The sequence below is a fragment of the Numida meleagris genome, chromosome Z (genome assembly GCF_002078875.1).
Source record: "Numida meleagris isolate 19003 breed g44 Domestic line chromosome Z, NumMel1.0, whole genome shotgun sequence".
NCBI lineage: Eukaryota > Metazoa > Chordata > Aves > Galliformes > Numididae > Numida > Numida meleagris.
The window spans coordinates 10,936,576-10,960,864 of NC_034438.1; the positions used below are offsets into that span (position 1 = coordinate 10,936,576).

The 24,289-nt window shown below is 35.9% G+C and overlaps 1 protein-coding gene across 23 annotated transcripts in view; it reads right to left on the reverse strand.

The window, feature by feature from the left end:
• The window catches only part of PRLR (prolactin receptor), a 203,920-nt gene that overhangs the window by 145,008 nt on the left and 34,623 nt on the right, over positions 1-24,289 (reverse strand). For 20 of the 23 annotated variants that reach the window (XM_021379337.1, XM_021379340.1, XM_021379339.1 and 17 more), the window contains 3 exons: positions 22,479-22,575; positions 2,769-2,820; positions 1,529-1,633 (listed from right to left, as the gene is read on the reverse strand). The gene's annotated coding sequence lies outside the window, so the exon portion shown is untranslated. Of the gene's footprint in view, positions 1-1,528; positions 1,634-2,768; positions 2,821-5,943; positions 5,997-12,686; positions 12,806-22,478; positions 22,576-24,289 lie in introns of all 23 variants that reach the window. The other 3 variants (XM_021379328.1, XM_021379331.1, XM_021379338.1) reach the window with 3 other exon arrangements.

Here is a 24,289-nt window from a genome sequence, read left to right on the forward strand (position 1 = left end):
ACCTAAAAAATCCATATTTATAATAATATAACCACATATTATGTTTTATTTAATAGGAAATAAAGATTTTTTTGCATGTACCTATTTTTTGTAGTTTCACATTTATTCATTAATTTCTCATAAGCATGGTTAGGCAGTTTACAGCAAAGTTTACTAAGAGATGAACAAAAGTGAAGGCATGAACTAACCCTTAATTATATTTAATTCACTCTAAGTTTTCACAATTGAAAACTATTGAATTTAATTCATGCAATTGAAAAAGCTCAATAGTAATATAAATATTATTTCAAGTGCACCTTGATAGTGTCCTTTATTTAAAAGGCCTAATCAGATCATAAAATGGCTTAGGTTGAAGGGCGTCTTAAAGATCACCTTGTTCTAACTCTCCTGCCACAGGCAGGTTTGCCAACCATGAGATCAGGCTGCCAGGGTCCCACTGAACCTGGATCAATCCATTTAAATTACCTAAAAACATAGGATGCAAATTTAGAGGCATTTAGAATGGATGAAAATACTCATAAATTACAGTTGAAATAAGAATTCAGGTGAGCTATATACACAGGTAAACATCCTGGCAACAGAATAAGAAGGTACAAATTGCACAAAAATTGCTCTTCAATTATTATAATTATTAAAGAGTTGCCATATTAAATGAAATGACAGTTCAACAAATTAAAAGTTTGATAGTGCTGAAAGGGTGATGTCTTGTTTCCTCACTTTTTCTCTCTCTCTTTTGCTTTTGATTCAGTTCCTTCCTTCCCATCCTCAATAACAGTTTCCCTACCCTGCCTCACTGTCTAGGATACAGCATAAATGTGATCTCAAGATTAAATATTTAATGAAGCAAATAGCTTCTGTTTCTCCCAAGTTACTTTCCTGACATTTTAGTGAGTTAGCCATGCTCCTGTGATCAAATAAATGCCATATGGTGCAAGGTAAGCAACAGACATATGTGGCTAAAAGAGAAATAGGATAGGGAGTTCCTATTCTGCCCTGGAAATTTGTTAATGTGCCTACAACCACTTCAGGTATCCATGTCTTGCATAGCATATTTTCAAGAGGAAGTACACCATTCATTTATTTAATCTGTGATCTGTATCAAAGTTTCAGGATGTATAAGTATCTACTGGGAAAGAGAAAAGAAGGGTAAAGAATTTCTGCTCAATAAACATAAAAATGAGAGTATGAATATTTAGCAAATCCTGTAGTTGGAAGAAGTAGTCATGAAAGTACTACAGGTAATTAGAGGTCAGAAGAACATTCAGCTCTGTAAAGTAAAATACAAGTTGGAAAGGTCATTGTAACTTGCCCATCTGGGAACAAGGAAGTAATGTTCCCTCTTTAATGAGTTTAACCATGATGAACTTTGAATAGATTGTGTGCAAGAGACAATACTTTCAGAATGACAAATCAGTACTCACCTCACTTTAACCACATGCCTATACCTGACTTTGTATCTGAGCTGCATAGGTATTCCCATATAGTCAATGAACAGAAACAGACTATTAAAGACTGTGACTCATCTTACCTGTTTTAGATTCATTTTGAAGGACGAGACAAATCTGAGAAGCAGATCACTGACTTTCAACAGGGCATCTATGCAGGTTGTTGTTAGTATCCACACTTAGAAGAACTGCGGTCACAGTAGCAATCAAGAGGGATATGAAAGACAAACAGCAAAAATAAATCAGAAAAAAATCCAGAGACAGGAACAGCCCCAGAGACAACTGCAAATCTCTGTTAAGGGCCTGTTTTCAGAGACTGAAGATTTCACTCATGTCCAAGTACGACACCCACCCCTTTTTCATCAGATCCCACTCTGCTCTCAAATCAACTCAAAAATAATGGGAATATCAAACTCATCTTGATAAACTTAGGACTTGGACCTAAAGTCTGAATGAGACACAAGGTGAGAATTTATTTTAACAAGAGTGATTGAAGGTGGATGAGAAAAGTGTATAAGGCCAACCACCTTTTTACTATTTACGTGAAAATCTTAAAAGAACATAGAAGACAGAAAGGGAACTTCAAATGAAAATTAACAAAATCACTGCTGGGCAATATTGGTTTATACAATAATTTAACTATTCCTCATACACTCTATTGTATTGATGATTATGCTCACTGGGATCTTAGTATGATTACTGAAGTCTCTAAGAAAACAAAAACATCGTATTTATATAACATCTCCTCCACATGCTTTTCAATTTCAATTGAAAGAAACCTTATTGCTGCCAACTTTTATTAATAATTTTGGGCAATTTTCATATTTTGTTCAATTTTACTTCATAAACTAATATGTATAGAATGTATATTACTGGGGGTGAAAGGGCAGCCCTGTTCTCTGTGATTTGGAGGCTAGAAGATGAGATGGACTAGTGTTAGTAATGATGTGCTTAGGAGGAGAAGGAGCTCAGTAAGCAGAACCAGTCAAAAAGTTCATGTCTACTAATATTTACTAGCTGCAACCAAATATAACAATTTCTAACATCAGGTATTCAATGTACTGAAGTATGCTTTTATGATCTGAAAAAAAAAAAAAAAACACAAAAAAAAACTTGTCCTCTAATCATAGCTGCTTTTTTTTTCTGACAAAGAATCATTTCATACTACTAATTAAGCTGTTTGTGGTAAAATAGCATCCATGACATCTTTTATAAATTAAATATTGCTTCAACTATTAATGCATTTAAAATTAGGGTTTGGGTTAGGGTTAAAATTTAAAATTCTTAAAATCATCTCACTGATGTGTAGAAAGAAATACTCACAGCTTGCAGTTTAACCTTCTGTGTCAATAAGGCCTAGGTGGGTCATATATACCTATGAAGAGAAAACAAAACAGGGATGAGGGGAATAGAGAGAAGAGAACAATTTTAATTCCAGTGAATGACTGGAACAATGTTTTTGTTTTTAAAATTTTCTGCTATTTTTTTTGCTTTAGACAAGAAAACTAATATTTTCCTACGAGGAAATCTGCATTTAGAAGCTTTAAAAGATAAAGCAACAATACAATTTCCTTAGTAATTGTAGGCTATAATCTTCTGTGAAAGACAGACAAATTGAAGATACTAGCAATCTGTTAATTTTGCTGCCTTTAGAAATAATTAGAATAGAATTTTAGTGCATTAGAACAGAAATTTTGGCTTTTTAATTATGGTAATGACATACAAACTTATTGAATATGTGTCATAAATTCTATTTTTCATAAAAGTAGGGGTTCTTGCTCTGTAATTGGACACAATTTTGTGTTAATTTTTATAGATTTCACTGTTAATTCTTTCTATCTTTGAAGGCCTGCTGCTTTGTATATATTTTTCTTTTATTATGAAGCAGATCAGAAAACAAAAGCAAAAATTCTTCTCTTAATGCCATTTCCTTCGCACTCAAACAAAGAAATCAAAGCAAAATACTTTCTGGAAGGCTATAATCAAGGTTAGGAATGCTCTTTAGAAGGAAGCTTTCTGCACGAATCTAATGGAAATGGTGAGTTTCACTCATCCAGTAGCAGACTGAATTCTAAGTGTTCTTCCCCAAATGATCCAAGTTTAAAATAACAATTTAGTGACTGCGGTTATCATTACTTCAGATCTAAAATACTGGAAGCGTGCTAAATTGGACTGAGCCTGAAAATTACTGGACTGCTTCATACAAATAGTCTGACACTCTCAGAGAATAATCTGCTGCTATGATGTATGGAAAATCAGAGGATGATAAAAGCAGGAAATCAGTGAATATTTAGGAAAAAAAATCCTGCATTTGCCTCTCAGTTTTTATGCAGTGCTTTCATTATTTAACATTCAGAAACTTATTCTTTCAGTCTCCTCAGTTTCTTGAAGCTGTAGAGCAGTGACTCAACATACCAAGAGAAAATGTAGAAACATTTGTGATCTATTGCATAATTACATCTCTTAGTGCATTGTTTTTAGCACATTCATTATTACAGTAATAAAATAATTTGTTCCTATTATACTTGATGAAAATTGAAGCTTCCTCCTACAAAACTTATATCAGTCTATAAACATTTCATACTTCATATCATTGTGGTTCTCTCCTCAAACTTTGTAATTCTGATTTTACTTTCTTCTTCCCTCCAATTGTTTTTGTCTGCTTTTCTTTTTCATCTCACAGCAGTCAAATAAGGGGTAATTTTGTCTCAGAAATACTCCTCAATTTCAGGACATTAGTATCATACAGATTATTATTGCACTGCTGAATATACAAGCAAAGCAGCTAAAAGAAAATATTTCCTGATTTGCCTTGTAGATAACAAAGAATTCAGTTTATTAGTTAACTAGCAATAAAGTCATTTTAAAAGGGCATGGAAAATTAAAAAGTACTATCAAATGTCTTAAAACACATGAAAGCAAAAAAAAAAAAGTCAAATGGAAGGAATGGAACAAGGTTTTAAATTAGGTTAATAACAGACAACACAGAAAAATATGGAAGAAAAAGAAGTGGAATGCCATGGTGCAGCATAGAAAATGGGAAAAACAGTTGCTATCTCCAACACAGGAGTAGTATTAGCTGCTGAAATAGCTGATTCAAATCAGATAAATGAGCTCACTGTCTTGATAAGGGAAACAGGATCAGGACTGGGATTAGAATAGGGATTCTACACCTAAGTAGGCAAGCACAGGCATTTTAATACTGTAATACTGAAGGTGGGACAATGATGATGTCAGTGACTGTGACATACTTTGAAAGACCAGGAAATCTGAGAACAAGACATAAATGATAATGTAAACCTGATAAATTGCAAAGGGGTGCATTGCTGAGGTAAAAAAAAAAAAAAAAAAAAGGGTTATTTCAGTGACTCGAGTCAGGAAATCCAGTGACTTGGGCAAGTCCTCCAAAATGTACAGGCTGTGATCAAAATGATATTAATAAGGAGCTAACCTGCAACTGCATTTATCACATTCCTGGTAAGTGATGGGCAAATCATAACAAAAATCAACAATAAAAGAATAGCCCAATGAGGACAAACACACAAACAAATTTACCCCTCTCAGGATTGAATTTCAAGCAGGGAAATTACTTTCAAATGAGGTGGCTTATTAAAAAGAAATCGAAAGGGAAATTCTAGACATTATCTCCTTGAAGTGCGTTACTTCAATGGCACAACAAGAGATTTTCAGTAAAAGTAGGAGCTTTCTTATCGGGGTAATGGAAAATGTGTTGCAAAGGTATCTAACATTGGAAGGTTTAGAACTGAATAACAAAATTAACTGTAAAAAAATGCCAAAATTAAATGAAAAATACTAAATAGTTTTACTAGTTACTAAGTAACTGAATTAGTTGTGTAGAAATTCAGCCTCAATTCCAGTGTTGTCCAAAGCAGCTCATTAGTGTATGTGTATTCCTCTTCTTTTGCCCTGACTACAGGCTAAGTACTAATTCTGCTTCTCACTTATTTGCAGTGTGACAACATTGCAAATGAATCCAGTTCACCCTGAGAAAAATTGCAGAAGAGCCACAGCAACAAAAGAAAAATGCACATCAATACCAGCAAAACAGACAATGTGATGAAAATGATTCTTGCAGTATCTCAGAAAAATAACAAATTATAAAGCAAAAGATACACAGGCATCCTGAGATTTAGTTATACCACTCTCATAGCTACTGCTTTTGCTATTGCTTCAGGCTGAAAATATATTGTCTAAATATTGTGTGTACATTAAAATCAGTTTAATAGTGTTGCATATCCTTTCTTCATCCATATCAAGATTTGAAACATCTGTCACTGTATTTTCAGAAGGCAGTTCACACAAATAATTTACAGGTAATCACAGAGCACAAGGAACTAAAGAGAGATAAGGACAAACAAGAATGCAAGAATGAAGAATTAAGATGAGATACAGGTAGGAAACAAAATTAACTGTCACAAAGAAAGTTACGTGCATGACTACTGGATGTCTCAGTAAAGATCAAAAACTGGAGTGCTACCTTTGCTCACAAACTCCATAACTGTACAGTGGACACTGTTCCAGGTGACAGAACTAGAAAAGTTAGAAAGTAGAAATATTTTGTAATTGAACAAAGGAACGGGATAAATATGACAACTATATAAACACAAGTGTATTTGGACAAAAAATACAGAATTATTCTTAAAGAGTCAATACAAAGACAAATAGTGAATTTGTAACAGAAGATTATTTTATTAAATATCCCTTTTCATGTCTGAGAAAGCATAATATTTTTCAATTAAATATCCTTCATAAATAGGCATGGTTTTTTATAAGTCTGTTTTTAAGCCCAAGAACAGGTTAGGTGCACTTACTAGAAGTGATTTATGCTGACTCAAAACAGTTGAAAATCCAAAGCAAGATATTTAAAATATCTTCTCAATACCCAGTAGGCCAGCTAATGCTTGAAGTTGCATAGCAATGTGATGTTTAATTGGGTGTAAATAGTATGTTCTTTTTGGCACTTAGGTAAAAGGGAGTCAAAATCCCAGGAAGTACTTGCGAAAATCCATACCTTCAGCACTTGATCTGCTTTCTAAAAATGGATCTCTCCTAAAGATTACAAAGCTGATTCCTAATTCTAGCATATTAGGGCAAATGCTTTCGGGGCAAACGCTTTCAGGCTGAAGTAACTCGTTTTTAGTGGAAATGATTAGGAAGCTACCTGAGGACCACCAGGCCCCAAATAACCTATTGCTGTGTGGTGCAAAATCAGTGCCAAAATGCCAGTGGAGTGACCTATTTAAAAAGAACCTTGTTTAGAAAATGTAAAGATGCAAAATCATATAGATACGCTAAATTATATTACAGGCTTATGCTGAGCTCACATTGTCAGCAAAACAAGAACGGCATACCTATTATTTCTTGTTATGTAATAACCTTGTAATTTCTTGTTATAACTTAATAATTGTCATCACCAGTGTCAGATTATTGTTGTAGCCAAAACAGGAATACAGGAGGATTTTTAGGAAAAGCATTTGTTAAAACTGCAGAAGTAAGATTGCTTGTGTCTAGCACAAGCAAAAACAAGTAAATAATGATTTTTGCTGGATTCTGCTGAAACATGCATATAATTAGAATTTTAGAATACTTAAAAGGTAAGTAAATTGAAAACTACTAGGAGTTCAAGGGAAATGTTTAACTTGCAGTTAACAAATGTGCCCCATTAAACAGTGCGCTGTCTATAAAAAAAAAACCACCTGATATCACAAGGTAAGAAATTTAATATTCCTTGAGTAAGAGGGGAAACGCAACTCTACAGTCACAAAGAAATCAAGAATAGGCCAGCCATCTCACTAAAGGGACCACTGGATGAAAGAATAACTGCCTAATTGTGACACCACATTCCTCCATTAAATACTCTACCTTGAGAGATAAGGAGTTTGTAACCCTGTCATTTAATTAAAAGCTGAAAGAGTCTGAAAAAGATAATAAAAAAGTGATTCAGTTGCAATGGAAAGGGAAGTAAATATAACATGCTATCTTATTATCTCAAGCAAAAAGGAATATACTGGGAGCAACAAATGACTAATTGAGCTAACAGCAAGAACCTCTACTGCTACCTCTACAAGCTCCAGCACAGGAGATATGCAAGTTGTCCTTGAGCTCTGCTCTACATCCAAGAACACGGACACACTTTCCTCTTGGAAAATCACCTTAGCAAGTACAATTTTACTGATAACTGGCAAACCCAAATGATGAAAGGAAATAAATTGCCTGTGCAGATACTGGACATATAGTCCAATCAACCTATTAAGAAAGTAGACTTTCCTCTCAATATCCAAAATTGCTCAGTGGTTAAGCAAAAGCAACGCGTAAGAATTAGAATGTAAGAGAATATTATCAGTGGTCAGATGGACTACAGAAATCAAAGGCATAGCTAGCTATACTATCAATATCAATTTCAGTTCCAAGAATCACACACAGACAAAAAAAAAAAAATAGCAAGAATACAAAAAGAAGGAAGTTCAGACAGAAATTTCAAATATAATGCTGAAAGTATAAGGAAAGATACAGAAAAAACACATGATACAAACTGGAAAAAAAAAATCTCCTGAACTCTAATTCAGAAAGTGGATAATTATGAGGGCATATAAAACAACAAACAATGCAATTAAAATAAACTGGTCTACTATTACTCAGAAACTGAAAAGCTGAAAATTTAGAATTGGCAAAAAGAAACACTTAACAAAAACTTTTATCCCAATCTGGTCGTGTTGTTTATTATCAGGGTCTGATGCAGCTCTAAAACAATGTCCTGAATTTTATCCCATTTTAGCATTCCTGTTCAGGCAGTATCCGCCTAATATTGACTATTTAGCTGTTTGTGCCATTGGCATTCTCTTGGTCCTTCTGTCTTTCGTCTTCTTCTATTGGTTTACTTACTGTTCTCCTTTACCCAATAACACTGCAAAATAACCTTTACCTTTCCTTTATTTTCTTCATCCAAATCAACAGTCTTTGCATTGAAATCAAGCCTCACAAGGAGCGACTGGGAGAAGCTAGCATGAAGTTTTCTTTAATAAGCTGATTGATCTGTAAATGCAACAGATTATGGCCTTTTCTATGAAGAACATGTTATCAACTCCGATCATAGGCTAAATAAATTGAACCAGAGCTTTGATGTGGTACAGCAATTTCTATGTTCTCTTGTCTGAAAAGACTTAAATACCTCACAAGGAAGCAAAGCAGTTTTGTGTTAGCAACCATGTTTTTGAGTATAAATTGCAAGCAACAAGCACTGAAGTAATCATCTTCTTGGATGCGTGCCCATTAATACCCTTAAAAAACAGAGCTGGTAAAAAAAAAAAAAGATCCTCTGTGTGTTCTTCCCAGCAAAGCTGAAGGCCTCTTAACAAAATGAACATTACTGCTGCTGCATCCCTCATTGTACTTGGGTTTTTACCTAGATTGTAGACTGGAAATCCAGATATCAAAGAACATTAGCAAATCAGTTGAACCCAATTCCTCAGTTTTTCTATAAAGAATTTGCTGGTCTTGGTTCGATCACTTCTAAAACACTAAATTGAAAATCTGATGCTTAAAATAAAAATAGGAATGGAAAATGAGCATCTTTTGCATTTGCTTCAATTAATAATCTGGAAAAGTATACAACATTCATCATAAGATAAAAAAAAAATAATAATTTTAAAAAAGCAGCCTAAACACCTGAAGGTGTGCTTAAGTTTGAATGTTTCATTCATCAAAACCTGTTCATAAAGTGATTTATGGCTACTAAGCTACTCTCCTGGTAAATTTATATTTAAATGTGTAAGTCAGGTCAGAAAGTAAAGCAGAGGGAAAAAACAACAAGCAAACATCTGAAGTGCAGTTTAGTAATATGTACTTTATCAACAGTGCACCAACTTCAAAATATTGCAATATAGTACAAAAATAATACAATACACAGTTTATTCCTATAAACATAGAAACTCATAACAATGGAATTAATTCACCATAACCTAAGGGGATTGGTATGATTTTCATTCACATTCAAAGGGGTCAGAGAAAAATACAGGTAGAAATTCAGTTCACTTGCACATATTACACTCTTTTATTCACTGCTAACACTGCAGTTTTCTGTTTAACCCTTTGGCAATAGCAGCTGCGACACTTGAGGTCTTCTGCTTTTAATGGAGTCTTTACGTTGATGTACAGTATATGTCAAATGTGAACAGTGCAATTTAGTAAAACTATTATTCTCTTCTTCTGTACTGTAAATAACTATGTAAGATAAAAGATGAAGAAAAATTAGGCCTAAGTAAACTACTCTAGGTCTACTCCTGATTTCCTTGTCACTGAGAAAGCATAATTAATCTGATTTCATGTTAATATGTTTGCAGTGAATACTCCTCAATTCATGTCTGATTTGATCACATAAATTACATCTCCTTGGTACAAGGCATTTAGAATAGATGGACTGAAGTCACACAAGTAATTAAAAATAGAATGAGAGAATTGCATTTTTCAGCATTTCACATGGAAGAAAATACTATACAAGTTGGAACACCTGGACACCTGGTTTTGGGACACGCACTGATGGCCTGCTGCAAATCTACAGAATCAGAAATATCTTAGCTTTGTTATTCACAAACACACTGATTGCACAGCACATGTATAAGACGGACGATGTGTCCTGGATGAGTCTAACTCACACCATAAGCAGGGAAAACCCCATCTGCCTACTTGTCCACAAACACCCTGGCTGGAGAGACTGCTGCAGCTATACCTATTGTTAAGGATGGAATATTGTCTGATCAAGTAGCAGGATAGTAGATTATGTTGCAGTAGATCACTGACACACAGTTAGAGCACTTAGTTGGTTTAAAGAAGCAGCTTCGATTTATTGCTGTTAGTAAAAGATCACTTGCACTAGTTAGCTCTAGATTAAAAAATCAATTTGATTCACATTAAACTCCTTATAGAAGCCAGGCTAATTAATAACACATAGATTTAAGTGATTGAAAAGCAAAGAAAAATGACCAAAGGAGAATACAGATAGAAGTATTTGTGTAAAATTAGGAAAAATGCAAGGAGGGGAAAAAGGTCTAGAAGATCATAGGAAAAGAATCCAGCTCTCTAATCTTCAGAATAACAATAAGCAGAAACATGAGAGGATGAAACAGTGTGATAGAAAGCCACTTGAAAACTGAAAATAAAAAATGAATAAAGAAGGAAGAAATAGGAATGTCAAACTTTTTGGGAGGCACGATACACTTTCTAATCCTTTCATTTTCAGTGTTTAAGTATATGTTTCTCTGAACACTTTTTGCCATAGGGTATTTTTCTCTAAAGACTTAATCCACAGTTTCTAAAGCTAACTGTTGCATGTACTCTAACAACTCTGATTTCAGAAAGGTTTATAATCAAGTACACTCAAATTACTTACTTTCCTGTTGTGCATTTTTAACAAGACTTACAACACATTCAGCTCACAGAAGTAGTCAAGGCTTCACCTCTTTCCCTAATGTTTTGCTATAAAATCTTACTAAGTCATTAGCAACCATCTTGGAAATGAAGCAATGAAGTCATTTTCAACATCCTTAAACATGCAGCAAAATGCCTGAACTTCTGTATCTAACATGAAATATCTTAAGACAGAAGATTTTTCAGTATCACAAATGAAATGGTAAAACCAGCAATTCTGGAAGGAAAACACAAACAGATATTTGAAAAAAGAAAAGAAATGTAGAAGCACTGCCTTCACTGAAAATAAAAGAGGAATACATGAAAAGAAGCTTCAAAACCTGACAAAATTCACTGGCTTGGGTAGGTTTAGAATAAATTCATTGTGGGAGAAAATATGTCAGCAAAGAAAACAAATCATTAGATGTTAAAAGTAAAATCTCTATGGTAATCAGATGTCTTGTGACAGTATGCTTCAGCCCCTCTCTGTTCTGTACAAAATACTGTACAATATCACTGCTGAAAAAGGTTCACCTGGCATTGTCTACAGATAAATGAACATTACTATTTTTTTTTTTTAAAGACAGGCATGAAACACCAAAAGAAATACTGAAACAAGAAAAATACAATGATTAATAAATCCAGGTTAAAAGTTTAAATATAGAGCTAATTTAAAAAGGCATTTAATCACATTTGATGTTATGTGACAATGTAAAATAGATGAGCACAATAAACACTGGAAATTCTGCCAGATCAAGTGAAATGCAATTCCTTGTCCATTCATTCTTATTATAAAGCCTCATCTAAAGTGGAACATGGTATTTTCCTTCCAAACAACAAAAAATAAATAAATAAAAATACTAAAGTTTAAGGAAACACTAATTAACTTATGAGAGCAATTTAATAAACTTTTTGTCTCTAAACTTCCCTCATAACCCAGCAAAAAGCTACTAAGTATTTTTGACTTGCATTTATTTATCGTAGTTCCATTTGAACTTTGATTCTTTCAGATACAAACTGCTGGGATGAAATAACACGTGTATGCTGGAGTGTGAGTTTACTTCAGTGACACATACATCAATTAATTCTTAGCACTAAAGAAGAACACTGTGCTTCAAGCTGATGAAAACTATTCTGCATCTCAGTGTTCTATCTGTAATGTTTCTTAACACTGGGAAATTAATATTTTTAATAATGGTGCACTTCTGTGTAATTTTAGCCTGGTTACAAAGCTATAACAACGACTGAAAAGATTTCTAAAGTTCATAATACTTTAGTTAATTTCTTCCTCATTTTGTAGCTAACAGAAAAAAACATGTCACATTACTTTCTTTCATAATATCTAGCTTTATTTTATATCAACATTTTACTTACACAGGTAGAGTCTTTTAATCCATCTAACTGGGAAATACATTCACTTGTATGAATAATCCCGGTCTGACATGTAAATCAGATTTACTGCATGTATGTTTTTGCCTGTGCATATCTCCCTCACTCCTGAGGGACACCTGCACAGTGAAGAACAGACAGATCTTGTTGCTCCCTGATAAGGTCACAGAGGCTTAGCTATATTATAGCCTAGCTTAATCCTCATTGGTTTTGCCTACTGAGCACAAGGCTGTTTCCTTGACAACACAGCTGCAGTTGCCACAGCATCCAGAGCCACATGTGATGTCCAGGTTTAGGGTATGGCCCATCTGAAAATCTATTATTTAATGCTATTTTTTACAAGACATTGTAGGCTATAAATAAGATCAGTGAAAATCTTCCTCATGTAATATTTCTTCTGTTCTTATTAAACCGTTTGCTATCACTTACCTACAAAGCCATTCCCCACACAGGACGAACACTTCTGAAGGTCTAGAGCCATAACAATTCTTGTCTTGTCAAGCTCGTAGTTTAAGGGCATTTTTTATTCAAGACATGTCATTTGCATGCTATATGGAAGTAAGAATTAATCATCAGCTTGAAATGTAATAGTGCAGACAGAATTTAGAAATGTATATACAAAAATGCAGTAATAATCTGAAAAGTGGACATATGACAAACAACATTGCAAAAAGGGAGATAATTGTAAAGAATATGAAATATTTCATCAAAAAGTTACTGATATATATGTTATACTCAGTTAACTAGTTCTGAAGCTGAGAAACATAGAACGACAGAATGACTTAAATTGGAAGGGACATTAATGACTGTCTGGTTCCAACTCCCTGCTGTGGTCTGATTGCCAGATCAGGCTGCCCAGGGCCCCATCCAACCTGGCCTTCCACATCTCCAGGGATGAGGCATCCACAGCTGCTCTGTGCAGCCTGTGCCACAGCCTCACCACACTCTCAGTAAAAAGTTTCCTCCTTACATCTAACCTAAATCTCCTATTTTAAGTTTCAAATCTTGTTCTGTCACTATCTGCCTGTGTAAAAAGTTGTTCTCCCTCCTGTTCATAAGCTCCTTTTGAGGACAGGAAGTCTGCAACAAGATTTCCATGAAGCCTTCTCTTCTCCAAGCTGAACAAGCCCAGCTCCCTCAGCTTTTCTTTGTAGAAGGGTTTCAGCCCTCTGAACACCTTTGTGACCTCTTCTGGACCAGCAGGTCCACATCTTTCTCGTGCTGTGGGCTCACTTTTCCAGACTGTTCAGGTCCCTCTGGATTGCATCCCCTCCTTCTATTTTGTCAACTGCACCACTCACCTTGGTGTCATCAGTGAACGTGTTGAGGGTACACACTCAATCCCGCTGTCTAGGCTGTTGACAATGACACCAAAGAGCACCACTCCCAAGACTGATTCCCGGAGTGCACCACTTGTCACTGGCCTCCACCTGGACATGGAGCCATTGACCACAACCCTCTGGCTGTGACCATCCAACCAATTCTTTATCCACTGAATAATCCCCTCTTTTCCTGTAACTCAGGATACAGTTGGCCTTCTGAGCTGCAAGCACACACTGTTGGCCTGCATCAAGATTTTTATCCACCAGAATCCCCAAGTCCTTTCTCCACACAGCTGCTCTCAACGAGTTATTCTTCCAGTTTTTACACATATCTAGGATTGTGTAAGACCATTCAAGGCCATGCAAATCATATCACATTTATAAGCCTCACCTCACATTTTACTGAAATAGTCAACTATCCTTCCAGCTGATGCAATTAGGATATTTGTCATCCAACAATATCAGTATAATGACTTGGTATTAAAATCATTTATCTGCTTTCTCTGCTGAAATGGCTAATGCATTAGGAAAAGAGACCAGGTGAACTTCCTTTCTGTTTTATTATCACTTAATTAGAGAGAGGCTATCTGATTCATAAATGCTCACAGTGTGCTTATTGGTTACATGACACAGTAACCTTGCTGAACTTGTGGTTTTGCCTAATAAATTTGAAATTTTCCTGCAGCTCTTACTCATGACTACAAATTCTTCCAGATTAAATTTTCTGTGAACTTTCATAGATGAGCTGAAACTGCTAGGTGTAGATGAGCTGAAACTGCTAGGTGTAAATGCATGTGACTGCTGGAAACAATCTTGCCAGCTCTATGGGAAGTGGGGCGACAGATTACCAAGGCAGAAGTATGATTAGGTCTTCTGATTAGAGATCGAAGGTAGACAAATTCAGCACAGAAAGAAGGCACAGAATTTCAGCGTTACTGGAAATTAGGCATTGAACTAACTGTTCCAGGGCTGAAAGACTTTTGGATGACCTTCTAGGTGACATATTCCACTTTAAAGAACAATAAATGCATGAAAATTCTACAGTCCCACACTTCATTTCAGTGTAATTCGAGGACATCTAAAAACTGTCTTCTACTGACTTCTGAGCTTAGCAAGGCATGTGAACTTGCCACTTGGAGGTTACAGCTGTTGTCATAAATTAACTGTGAGCAATACAATTCTCTGGCACTCAGACTAACTGCCATAGGGCAGAACAAGTCCTATTTATTAAAGTCTATTATCTTCCACAACAGCTTTTCTGCAAGCAAACTGCCATCTGAGAGTAACCCAAAATCTGTAGTAACTCCCAGACTTTGAAAATGTTTAGCAATGTCCTTGAAAAAACTATTTTCCTTCATATGGAAGGAAACAGCAAAGACAACTGACTTCCAGTGAAGGGGGAGAAATTCCCTGGCACTGTGAAATTTACTAACATATGTGCAAACAAGGTGGTGAGATTGCATGTGGCAAAACCTTTCTGACCTTAGAGTATGGGATGTTGTCATGATCCAGCAACTGCCTGTCAATAAAGTAACGCCTTATCACTGTGAATAGCAGAATTAGCCAACCTCTAGTGAATGTAGAACTAATATAAAATCTAGCCTCTTCTGGCAATGGAAACAACGCTAACAGTGGATTCCTTCCAGAAACCTCAAAAAAAGGAGTCTGAAGGAATTTGAAATTGAGAAATAAACTAAAAATTTAAAGCCATAAATGCACGATTGCAGAAGTAGAAGCCAGAAATGCTCCATTATTTCAGAAGCCATAGGTCTAATTTAGTAATAATTTATCACCTTAATCATCTCTAGTAAAACAAGCTAAGAATTCTGAGATGATAGCCTGGAACATGAAGATTTCACAGGATTATTTTTTCCCGTCTTCTTCTGAGGAACACTACTGCTATTACAAATCAACAGAACTGCTCAGTCTATGATATTTATCCTAAAAATATTCCAGAGTAACTGAGAGACAAGCAAAAGGTAGATGGGATTGTATGACAGCTGATCTATGAAGCTATTTGTACTACTTGAAAATATATGGCTGGGAGTGGTAAACAAAATAGATGAAATTTAAGAATGGCATGGAAAGGTATGGTCAATGTGTGATGAGTATACCTATACTAACTCATAACTTCAATACGTTGCAAGCCATAATTTGTAATCCTCTATGAGTTTTTGCTGACTAAAATTTAGCTCTTCTCTAGGTATACGATTTTTTTCTGAATGGTTAGATGTAGAAATTGGGATTAAAATTCTAGTTTCATACACCTCAAGAGAAAATCTGTGGTAAAAGACCAGAAATGGATGAAGATAGGCAGGGAATTGGGAAACAAAAATGCTGGTGGTCAGTATTACAGGCAGTGATCTCAGAAAAACCTTGATTTCATAGAATCAGAGAATCATAGAATTGCTCAGATTGGAAAAGACCTTCAAGATCATCAAGTCCAACCACAACCTAACCATACTACCCTAACTCTAACAACCCACCGCTAAATCATGTCCCCGAGCACCACATTCAAACGGTTCTTAAACACATTCAGAGATGGTGACTCAACCACCTCTCTGGGGAGCCTGTTCCAGTGCTTAACAGCCCTTTCTGTAAAGAAGTTTTTCCTGAGATCCAACCTAAACCTCCCCAGGCGCAACTTGAGGCCATTTCTCCTTGTCCTGTCACCTGTCACCAGTGAGAAGAGACCAACCCCGCACTCGCTGCAATCACCTTTCAGGTATTTGAAGAGAGCAATGAGGCCTCCCCTCAGTCTCCTCTTCCCCAGACTAAACAGCCCCAGTTCCTTTAGTCTCTCCTCACAGGGCATATTCCCCAAGGCCTTCACAAGCCTTGTTGCCCTTCTTTGGACCTGCTCCAGCACCTCAGTGTTCTTTCTGTACTGAGGCGACCAAAACTGAACACAGTACTTGAGGTGGGGCCTCATCAATGCCGAGTACAGGGGCAGGATGACTTCCCTAGTCCTGCTCACCACATCATTCCTGATCCAAGCCAGGATGCCATTGGCCTTCTTGGCCACCTGGGCACACCGCTGGCTCATATTCAGCCAACTGTCCATCAGCACACCAAGGTTCCTTTCTGTCAGGCAGCTTTCCAAGCTTCTCCCCAAGCCTGTAGGGATGCCTGGGGTTGTCGTGACTGAAGTGCAGAACCTGACACTTGGCCCTATTGAAACTCATACAGTTTGGATGCTGTGGGGGACAGTGTCAAAGGCTTTACTGAAGTCCAGACAGACCACATCAACAGCCTTACCTTCATCCACTAAGCGGGTAACCTTGTCATAGAATGAAATCAGGTTTGTCAAACAGGATCTACCATTCATAAACGCATGCTGACTGGGTCTTATCCCATGGTTGACCTTTAATTGCTCCATGATGGCTCGCGAGATTATCTGTTCCATAACCATCCATTTAACCATAATGAATTCTCTGTAACTAGAATAGCAAAGTAGCATACGAAGTGATGGAATATAAGGGATTGCTGAATGCTTATGTAAATTGTCATCAAGAGGAAAAGACAAAAAGAAAATTTGAAAATTTAACAAGTGGGCAATAGTTACTGACGTAATGGGTCAATGATGGGTAAATAAGGAGGAGCTGGCCATTCAATAGCCTTTCTGGTGGATAAAAAGCTGGACATGAGCCAGCAGTGTGTGCTTGCAGCCCAGAAGGCCAACAGTACCCCGGGCTGCATGAACAGAGGAGTGGCATCAGGGAAAGGAAGGGGACTGTCCCCCTCTGCCCTCACGAGGCCCAGTCTGGAGTAGTGTGTCCAGGTCTGGGGCGCTCAGCACAAGAAGGATGAGTAGCTGTTGGTGTGGGTCCAGAGAAGAGCCACGAAGATGATCAAACGGTTGGAGAAATGCTGTGGGACCTGGGCTTGCTTTGCATGGAGAAAGCTCCAGGGAAACCTAATTGTGCCCTTTCTGTACTTAAAGGGAGTTTACAAACAGGAGGGAGAAAGACTTTTTACATGGTCTGATAGTGATAGGACAAGGGGAAATCCTTTAAACTTAAAAAGAGGAGATTTACATGAGATGTTAGTACGAAATTCTTTACTCAGAGGGGGTGAGGCCCTGGCACTGCTGCCCAGAGGGCTGTGGTGCCCCATCCCTGGAGCTGCTCAAGGCTGGGTTGGATGGGCCCTGGGCAGCCTGAGCTGGTGGGAGGCAATCCTGCTCACAGCAGGGGAATTGGAACTGGATTATCTTTAAAGTCCCTTCTAACCCACGCCATTCTGTGATTCCATGATAGAAAAGGAAAGTGGGAAGGAGGTGGAGATGGAGAAGTTAGAATCACAGTGTAGGAATTGAATGTTGTTTCTGCATTAGATATCGAAAAAGGGGAACTGATCTAAAGAAGCAGAGCACAATGTATTTTGTAACTTGCCCTTAGAAACAGCTCATTTGAAAAAGTAGAAATACCATATATTTCAGTAACATATTTTAGAAATATAGTTGTTGAATTATGTGATTATGTCTGACTTGTAAAACTGTAATAGTTGTGAATAGTTTGGGAATAGTATTATGGGCTAGAAAGCATGCTGTAAGGCTGTTCTGTTTGGATAAGAGACCCTCAGCAAAAGAAAAGCAGACTTGTCAAACATCAAAGAAACCAGGGCCTCCACACAAGGCCAAACTGCCTCACTCTGTGGATAGGTTGGGACGCAACAGGCAGGTGTTGCAAATAAAATCTGCTTTTACCAGAGATACCATCCTGATCAATTATTTGGATATTTCCAACAACAGAATCATAGAATGGCCTGGTGTCACAGAGTTATCTCTGGATCTGTGTCCGTGACAGGGAGACAGCAGGCCCACAGATCCACTGGCCCGGAAAAGAAAGAAAGAAAGAAAAAAAATGTCAGCAGTTTACAGGCCAGCCCAGACCGGTCCCATGACTAACAAGGCAGGGGACCTGCAGACCTACATCCTGGGAAAAAAAAAAAAAAGGGGAAGAGTAGGGGAATAGTAGAGGGGTCTAAAACAAAACAGAAGCAACAATCTGAGGAGGAACATTAATTTACTAAATATGATATCGGAACTTAGGCCAACAAATCAAAGAAAGTGAGAGAGTCCAAAGCTGAGCCCTCATTCTGTAAGCTGCAGGGGCACCACGTGGTTCTCCGCAGAGAACAAAGAAAGGAACCCCACCGCTGAGAGGCAGCTTCGCAAACCCCCTCCAGGCGCAAAGACTTGGGGAATGCAGCTCCTCCCCACCCGCTCCAACAACCGAGCACCCAGAAACGGCAGTCCACAGAACCAGAACATTAACTCTTTAACTGCCAGTGCTTTACATAATGTTATGATGTGGAATACCAACAACAAAAAATCACAAAACCATGACACCTGGGTTGAAAAGGACCTCAAAGATCATCTAGTTTCAACCCCCCTGCTGTGTGCAGGGTCGCCAAAAGTTAAGGTGCTTGAAGTGAAAAGTTTCAGAACCAGTTTAAAGACGTATACAGAAGTGAGGTAGCGACAAATTACACAGTGCAGAAATATGAAACACAGCTACATTTTTCAAACTTCAGAAAAACGACTTTACAATAATTAAGATAAACAGTAAAGCAAGAGAAAACTAACGTATCAGTTCTGTAGCTGAATAAAAATGTTTCAGAAATGCACTTCAAAGTATAAGAAAAAATTGATACAATGAATCTGGCCAGGTAAACTCCCCTCTTAGACAAAAGTTTTGTAGCACCACCGATGCATAGAATAGGTACTGTATAAAATGACTTTATTGTTTTAAATTAGTTGACATAATGCTGACAGTAAAACTTTGTATTGGCAGATTTTCAGCTATCTTTCCACAGCTAATATAAAAATAAACAAGCTGTTACAAATCTTTTGTTGCGTGCACTGGCAAATTTCATAGAATGCTATAACCCACCCTGCACTGGTAAATTCAGTGCTAATGATTGAAACAAAAAAGGACTGAAGATGATATCCAGGGTATAGTTGTGTGTGACAGATGCTATTTGCAGTGTTCTCTACCAGTATCAAGACAAGAAACTGGATAGGGATAGAGGTCTGGAGAAACAAAGTTTTGGTTTTTTCCTCTGCTGAACTGGAACTACATACTAGATATTCATGGAGAGGTGTCTAAGTCATTTTAGTTCAAATGGAACAAGACTTCAGTAAGTGAAGGAGATAGCTGCTTGACCTCATAGTTAATGGGTTTGAAATGTTCGAGCCTGAATAAGACACTGGGTTGTGCCTTGTAGTAAAAACACTTAGAAGAGAAAGAAAGACTTAATCAGTTGAGAACACAGTCGTTTGTTTCTTAGCAACATGGGTCACCAAGAATACATCACTCCACTCATAGAATGGTATTCCAATTGAATTCAGTTAATTTTTTCAAAATTTCCTTTCAAATAAGTGTGCAAGATTACATGACAGAAAAGATCTGTCTAGCACAACTATGAACACAGCCTCCCATGACAGTGACCTTCCAGAACTAAAGATAAGAAATTTTAAAGAATGTTGAAGGACTTTTGTCTTTTCTTGAGGGACAAGGTGGAGAAATAATAAAGAACTAATATACAATAAATAGTGTTTTCCAGCTGGCTAGACTGTATTTATCAATTTAGCCATGGGAAGTTAGAAAAAATATTAATTCAATTGATTTCAGAAGAAAGCATAAAATAAATAATCTGACTTATTTCCTACATACTGTTTATTAAATAAACAAACAAGAATGAAACTTTGGATCTTTGAAAGAATGCAGTAAAAGAGACAGTATTGATTTCTTGTAATACTAGTCGAGTTCAATTACATGCAGAATATAATAGACCTAGTAAAATAACTGCAGCTAATTGACAGCATCTGGTGAAAGCTGTTTATGCTTTAGTCTCCTAATGTTTTATGAGTTAGAAAAAGTCACTGATTTAATAAAAACTTTCTGAAGCTCATGAAAACAATTTGGATAGAGTATTGCCTGTGCAAAATTATTAGCAATTAAGAATTTTCTAATTTCAATTCTGAGAAAATTATTATTTACACAGGTGATTGAACCAGATGAGCTGCAAATATTGCAGGCATAAGACAGTGAAGAGAAGCTAAGTCGTTTTTAGAAAGTGACAGGTTGTCTAAAAAAATCCTTTGAGTAAAGACTGAGAGGCCTGCATTGTCATTGCTCTGTGAAATCACTGTTACAGAACATTCTAAATGTTAGAATAGTACAGCAATAATTTGTAAAATAGTACATAACAAAACAGCATTAATTAATCATTTTAAGCCTCAGTGGTGAACAGCAAAAGAGAAAGCTCATGAGAGTGATTCTTTTTTGTAAGAAATACAACTACATTTTGACAGACTGCTCATGTAAATAGTCAAATAAATAGTCAAAACATATCTACGGAAAGCCACAAAGTTACTCAGAAATACTGAAACAAATGACTAATGCAAACACAAATTTCTTGCATCCTATATTTTATATGTGCATCAGATAAACAAAATCAATGGTTAGGAAAGAAACTTAATTTTCATTATCACCTCAAAAAGATCAGAAGAAAAACACAGTAAGGAAAAATTATAAATGCTTAAGAGAGAATAATGACTAATGTGAGAAACTGAATTTTTAGAAATTATTTAAAAAAATGACTAATTACAAAAAAAAAAAAACAAAAAAAAAACAAAAAAAACCCCAAGGATTTCAAGTTCAGTCCTGGAAACGAGCACGTATTGGGCAGAATAAAAGTAAATGCAAAGCTAAGCAAACAAAAGGCTTTCTACAATAGAAGAAGGAATGAGAAAGAGGAGAAGATACCATTTAACAGAAAAGAATGCAAGTGTCCTCCGGGTTAGTTCATTTTTAACAAGATGTAAAAACATGGTAGTTTATGTTTACACTCACTCTAGAAGAACCCCAGTTTCATAAGTCCTCACAATAATACGTAAGAATGAAGATAATAATATACATTTATATTAATGTTAAATATATGAAAAATAATACTAAAAACAAGTTACAAATAAAATATTATACTCATCATAATTGTTATTTCACCACAATCAGGATCTGAAGTGAATGGTTCTCCTAGAACATGTTGTGGTAATACATGAAATCTATGAACATCCCTTTTAAATATGAGCTACTCAGAATTCCCAATTCATTCCCATCACTTCATGTTTAAACTAGATAATTACATCCTGTTTACTGCAGACTGAGTTCTACCATCATAGCTCACCGAGAAACTCCTCTGAAAATTCCATTATCTATTTCCTTAACTTTGTAATTAATGTAACACATTCTGTGAAATTGTAACACATATCTGTGAAAAATAACTTGTTCGGTCAGCTGAAGGATGCTGACATCCTATTTCAATGTAGATTATCTACAGCTATTGTGTTAACATGGATAATGAAATAAAATTTGTCAGTCAGTCTTGTTTTACACAGAGAATTGTTTCTTCTCTTATTTATGACACTGCAGTCATAATCCATCAGCTTCAAAATGAACTAAATGATTTGAAACACAATAAAGCACGTAGCAAGATTATAGAATACAGCCAAAAGCATTTACTTTTTAAACAGGTATATATATTAATTGCTCAAATCATTCTAAAACCATTGACTAACAGTGTAAGAAGAGTAAGTAATAATAAACTGTCTCACATATGTCAGACATACATCAGGTACAATTTTTTTATGAATGTTTTTCAAACCTAATGAATAGGTAAAAACGTACAGAAGTAAGGTTTCAACTGATACATATATTTTTTCAAAACAATTTTACTGAATTAACCTCATTTTAAAAGTAAGTTTCTCATCATGATTGGCAGATAATCTAATCTAAATTATTTTTGATTAAATTCATCACAGTATTCATAAAAACACAGAAAACTAAACTTGCATCACCTACAACGAAAAACACAAAATGGCTAAATGACTTACATCATGTCACACCGTCAGCAGCTTGGGCAGGAGCAGGAATTCATACTTGCTTAAAGAATCTATGGATTCCTCCAGCCTGCAGGATCTGAAAGTAGAGCTAAGGCCGGGTTAAAAAGTGATCAGTAATACAGGCAGTAAAATCAGAGAGAATATTTTCTATTTCCTAAAAAAGGATGTAGCTTTCAACATTACAGAATGTATTTTTTAAAGTGGTGATGATAGATTTTTCTTATTATTGCACTTAATAGTACCTTGCCATGTGTGTTAAGGCAATTACCAGAAGTCCAAGAGCAAAATTAAAGAACTCAAACTGCCAGCATCCTCAAGTATCTGTCATACAAATTTTCAATCACTGCAACTCCAATTTCAATTTCTGTATCACAGTTATCCTTTATTACAACAACAATATTGAGACATGAAAGTAATTTCCACTAACCTTATTTGTCTTACAGTAGTAATTTATGTTTAACTACCTGCTTGTCTCTAAATGGCGTGCTTGAAATTTTCACATGTGACAATTTTTTTGGATTGCATAGTTATAGAGATGTTACATAATTGATCTCTTTCCATTAAAATAACAAAGTTTTAAGATGTGGCCAGTACATTTTAACAGAAACGCAGATATCTAGTGATATCTTTTGATGACACCTTTCTTGCAGTAAAATAGATCTTCTAAAAACAGTGCTAGCAGAGTCTCAAACTCTTTCAGCATTCAGTGGTGGAATATGGCTTTTTTAATTTGTAAAATTTCAACATCCCTATGGATGCAAACCTAGGAATAAGATCTACACGAAATCTCATATGTAGTCGTTAAAGTGTGACAAATTCCTGTATCTGGTTTTGATAGAATTCAGTCAATCTAGAAAACATCACTAACAGAATACAGTAATTAAAATTATCTATTAAATCTATTTAAATTTCCTATTGAGAAGTTAGGAGTTTGTACAGTATTAAATTTCTTGTTATATATTTTATTTTTCAGAATTGATCGTGTAGATCCACTGAGACTAAGAAATTCTATGCCAGAAAAATGATCCTCGTAACATTATCAATGCTTCTAATTTAAAAATAAAAACAACAACAACAAAAAAAACCACACACACACAAAACAACCAACCAAAACAAAAAAAGAAATAAAAATGAAAAAGAAAAAAAAATGGAAGGGAGAGGTTATCTTGAGGCTGTTAGTTAAGCTGTATCCAATGTTTGGAAATCCCAGGAATGTACCATATCATATACATCAACCAGCTCTTTTTACCAGGCACTGTAGTATCTGAATACATTCTAAGAATCATCAGAGAAAACAAATTCAAGGAAAAAGTCTGACAAAATGAACAATACTGAACAGAAGAAAGAAAATAATATACCTTATTGTTCAGAAAATGGTTGTTTGTTACAGTTCCTTTCACTCAAGAAATGTTAAGCAAAAATGGCAAATAGCTTGATAATTATTTCATAATCACTGAATATTAGTTTGTTGGTCAGAAGTTTTCCCAGCAGTTGCACCAAGAACCATCAGCAAAAAAGAAAAAATAGGTTAAAAGAAGAACTTCAGATGATATCCTGTTCCTTTTCTAGATTTATTAGACTCTGGTGAGCAACCCTATTAACTGCAAATGACTTTTATACAGTCCATCTTTTCATCATGCAGTGACAACCAATGCAACTCACCAGTCATTCACTTCCCTCTTCTAACCAGTAACTGCTAACGACTTATAAGGGTTTCTTTTCTCTCAGGTTAAATTGAGAGCAGACCTGCTTAAAAGGGCTTGGGAGTTCTGGTGCATGAAAAGCTTGATACTGAGCCAGCA